Genomic DNA, 5,000 nt, shown 5'->3' with positions numbered 1-5,000 from the left:
ATAATTATATTAAATATGTACTTTTTAGAAATAATCTATGAATTTTTAAAATTAATTAGATATTAAATTTATAAATAAATTATATAAATTTTTTTCCTAAAAACTAATTGATATCGTAAAATCGTACTCTTTAAATAGACCCAAAAGTGAACGGGTCGGGTCACCCTAGCAACGGGTTGATCTCTAACATACTCGCAACCTTCTACGGTAGACCTTCTACTTCTACCGTAGAATCTTCGTCGACGCATGGTTGTTTCTCCTTACTATTCCAATGGCTTCTTGTTCTTTTGCTTCGAATCCCGTTACAAATTATGCATTTTTAAAAGCCTAAGGCGATTATGGTTAGCTATGATTATCATCATTCTCACTTATTTAAGGCACCCCATCTTGCATCTTTCTCGAAATTCAAGTCAAGTTGCGGCTCCAGCTTTGTGACTATTCTTATCACCAGAAAGATGCGTAGGGAAAGATTTCAAGGTGAAAAATTACTGTTTTTTGTTTGGGTTGTGGATGGGTAGTCAATGAACTTTCATTTTTGTTGTATATTGGTTGTGTGTTTTGTGTAATAAGTTTATTTGGCTTTGTTTCTTTTGCAATATGGAGCAATGTTAAGGAATTTACCTTTTCTTTTTTGTTATATTTCACTGGAATGACCCAAAAGAACTTCTTGAATTGATGACTACTGCTAGCAACCCAGCTATATGGTTGAGTCAAGGATGTTTTTATCTAAGGTTGCGCGTGGGATGATGTATTTGGGTTGGTGGAATGGATTCGATAGATGGATTTCAAATGATACCTCTAACGACACCAACAACACTCTTACTATTTAAATTTTCACTTGATTTTGAATGGATTTGAAACATCCAAACAAGTGAAGGAATTTTAAATCATAGATCATTTCAAATCCATGGATTTAAGCACAACCTAAAATTTTTGGCTACTTGAATCGATGAGTTCTGCTCAGCAACCAGAACATTTTGTATGAGCATAGGGAATTGGTTAAAATTTATGTGAATTTGAATTTGCCTTTCCTTTTAATCTGAGGAACAATTTTCCAGATCCTGACCCTCATCTGCTTCTTACATTTCTGCTGATATAATTAGTTTAGGAAGGCTAGCTTATTCTTAGTCATGTGAATTTATTTGATAGTGCTTGTAGCTAGTGTGGTTTTGAATTCATGGTTTTAGTCTAGTTCAATGAGATTCGACCCTGATATAAACCCCTAGGTTATGCTTCAAAACTTTTAATATTGAAAGAAACATAATTATGTCTTTTGTTACAATGATTCGACCTAAAAATTATTATTACGGGATAATCCTATGCCTGGACACGTGAATCTGCGTTTGCCCCACAAATTTTGACAACAAGTGGTCTTTATGCAGTGTAGCCTCCATTTATGGTTAATAGCTTCTGTTATCATCAATGCATTGGGGTCATCAACATATTTATTTTGCATGGATTAATGTGTTGTTTACGTAGAATCAAGTACCCAATTTGTGTTTTTGACATTGGAAATTGTTGCGAAGTCCCAATGAAGAAAATGATGAACAATAATGGAAATAGTTTAGCTTATAAACATGAAGAAGATTGAAAGCTGCAGATGAATGGGTTTAATGACAAATGACTAAGTGATCATTTTATGTTTTAGTTTTATCTGTTAAATCATTGGAGGTGGTTTTAACTGAAGTAATTAGCTAGAAGAGTGTGTGAGAAATCTGTTAGATGTCATTCGATAGACAAAGTAAAAATGCTGGAATTGTGGAACGAGGATTAATCTTGGTCATTAATTATGCACCGGTGTTTTCTTTTTGGTCAACTGAGGGTTAACATCCGCTTATCACTTATTACCTTTTGGCAGTTAGATCAGTTGCTGCTCCAACAGAATCTGTTGCCGGCTTTGACGAAATGGTATCTGGAACACAACGCAAATATTACATGCTTGGTGGAAAAGGAGGAGTTGGAAAGACAAGCTGTGCTGCCTCTCTTGCTGTTAAATTTGCAAATAATGGTCATCCTACCCTTGTGGTTTCAACCGATCCCGCACATTCCTTGAGTGATTCCTTTGCTCAGGTTTTATAAGTATCTTCATATTTATTTCAAAGCAGCAGGATTTCATTACTGAGGTCTTGAATGTGAATTCTTTTGGACTTATTTTCCAGGATTTAACCGGAGGGACGTTAGTACCTGTTGAATGTCCATATTCTCCGCTTTTTGCCCTTGAGGTGAGAGGAGTCTTTTTTCTCTAGTATGCAAATCTTGATAAACTACGGTTCTTTTTTAGAAGATCCTTTCAGTCTTGTGCACAATTAGCAAAATTGTATGTATCGCTTTGGCAGATAAACCCTGAAAAAGCGAGGGAAGGGTTTCGAAGTGCCCATCAGAAAAATGTTGGAAGTCGGGTAAAAGATTTCATGGATGGAATGGGCCTTGGTATAATTGCAGACCAGGTAATCTGTGACCCTGGTCAAAATATCTCTTTCTCTGAGTAAATGTCAATTATTAAAGTTACGAAAATTTTACAGTCAGTTAAATGTTGATGAACGAGGTATTATATCAATTTGTTTTCCTGTGTTGATGCCACTTTGACTAGAACTCTGCCGAGGATCGATGTTCTTTTACTAGCATAAGCAGTTTGTTCAATCTGATAATCCATCAAACAAAATAAAATTCCAATCCAACTTTAATTGTTTTTAAAGAAAAGCATTTTATAAGAACAACTTCTTCATCAAATGCACTTTTGGTTTGAAGCATTCTTAAGAACTTGGAAAGGAAAAAATTCCTTGCTTTCATTCATCCTCTGGTAGTTTATTAACTTCACAATTTCTGTGGGAATAGCTTGGGGAACTAAAGCTCGTGTAGTTACTGGATACACCTCCTCCTGGTTTAGATGAAGCTATTGCGGTTTCAAAGGCAAGTATTATTTTAAATTGGAAAGTCTTGCTGACTTTCATAGGTACAACACTTTTTTTTCTCGAATTGTTACTAATTTAATAAATACTTGTCAGGTTATTCAATTTCTTGGATCAGAAGAGTACAATATGTTTACTCGAATAGAGTTTGATACTGCCCCCACGGTGAGAGACAACATTTCAGTTCATTTTATTATTCTGATAAAAATCTATTCATGCTTATTGGCTACACTACAGGGTCATACATTGCGCCTCTTGTCATTGCCAGACTTTTTGGATGCTTTTATTGGAAAGATTTTGAAGGTAGAACTATTTAGGATGGCCTTAATTATAATGTATGTGGTTTGTACCCAATGGCAAAAACCCAGATGCGTCTTACTGCGGAAAACACTGAATTAAGCTATTTTCTCCCTCTTTTTTATCAACTTTTTTACCATGGATTTTTTTCGTCCATACTTGTTACAGTTGAGGCAGAAAATAACTTCAGCTACTTCAGCCGTAAAATCTATCTTTGGCCAGGAAGAAACCGGCAAGATGCTGTAAGCTCGATTTATTTAAAATGCTCCCAACATGCTGTCTATTATGTTGGATTGCTGATTTCAGCCTTTATATTCCAGGCTGACAAATTGGAGAAATTAAGGGAGAGAATGATAAAAGTGAGCTTTTCCGTGATACCAACTCAACAGAGTTAGTCATTGTAACAATTACCACGGGATTGGCAAGTTTTAACATATTTGGAAGTTTTGTACTAATGTTAAAAAAAAATCTATAAAGATCTATGTTAAAATTTTATCCTACAAAAAGCAAAATCACGTGTTTTTGAATTTAATGGTTATTGAAACACATTTTTGACAACTATAAATCTTTTCTAATCAAGGGAGAGGAATGAGTATGAAGCCACATTAGGATGTCCCTCCCCTAAATTGTACTAAAAAGTAAAAAATAAATCAAAGATACTGTGGTTTAGGTGATGGCCATCAGTGAATCATCAAGATTATGTGCGTCCTTGAAGAAAGAAAGTGTTCCAGTCAAGAGGCTAGTTGTTAACCAAATTCTTCCTCCATCTGCCTCTGACTGCAAGTTCTGTGCAATGAAGAGAAAGGTATGAACTTTTTTTAACTTTCTTTCTTACAGTAGTCTGTTTGGTAAGAGTCGTGCTAGTCCATGGTTTGAGGATTTGAATTTGAGTTTGGCCTTTGTCACTAGTCAGTTCAGCTGTATTGAAATGTTTAACCATTCAAAGATTTGTCCTTCAGCAACCTCTAACTTATGCTTGTAGCTCGAACGATTAGTACAGAAGAGTAAATGTGCACTCACTGAATGTTCATTTGGGAAATTAAACTTGTCTCGTTCATTTAGAAAGCCCCTTTTTGCTTCGCCAGCCTGGGCATGTATTTATGCCATGAAAATTGCTAGCAACTTGTACTTCTTTCGAAAACTTTTATCGTCATATTGAATAGGCAGTCTACATTTTTTCAGGATCAAACACGTGCTTTAAGCATGATTCAGAACGATCCAGAGCTCTCTAGCTTGACACTGATCCAGGCGCCTCTCGTTGATGTAGAAATTAGAGGTGTTCCTGCTCTACAGTTTCTTGGGGAAGCTGTTTGGAAATGAAAACTTCCTGATGTTGATATCTATTTGGGTAGTGTCCCTCTTTTCTCTCTTTTGCCTAAGATACATCTAATCACACAAGCATTTCTGAAAATTAAAACTACATTACTAGATGGGTTACCAGCTCACCATGAAATATGATTTTAGATTAGGGGTGGGATAGTTTCCTGCTAGAGGTTCCGAATCTCAATGAAAATGGCCTTTCGCAATACAAAATCCTTGCATTTTCCGAACTCAATTATCTTGTCAAACCGGAAATGGGCTCGTTAGAAGCATTTGAATCAATGTAGTTTTACTTTACATTTTTCCATACCGGACAGGACGACTTTTTCTTCTTCTTACTTTTTTTTAAACACAGGATTTTGTAGGATTGACGAGGAAAATAACGTGAATATTCTATTTGTATGTCTTTAGAAAATCGTTGGTTGTAATGAAATTGATTGTTCAGTTAGTGCAGATTTATCTTTAGCTTCGATG

At 35.5% G+C, this 5,000-nt stretch overlaps 1 pseudogene; it reads left to right on the top strand.

Annotated features, from left to right (window-relative positions):
• Positions 1-219: 219 nt before the first annotated feature.
• On the top strand, positions 220-4,596 carry LOC140982281 (ATPase GET3B-like; annotated as a pseudogene).
• Positions 4,597-5,000: the final 404 nt, after the last annotated feature.

This window comes from Primulina huaijiensis, chromosome 8 (genome assembly GCF_012295235.1).
Source record: "Primulina huaijiensis isolate GDHJ02 chromosome 8, ASM1229523v2, whole genome shotgun sequence".
NCBI classification, from domain to species: Eukaryota; Viridiplantae; Streptophyta; class Magnoliopsida; order Lamiales; family Gesneriaceae; genus Primulina; species Primulina huaijiensis.
This window is presented reverse-complemented; position numbering and strand designations above follow the sequence as displayed.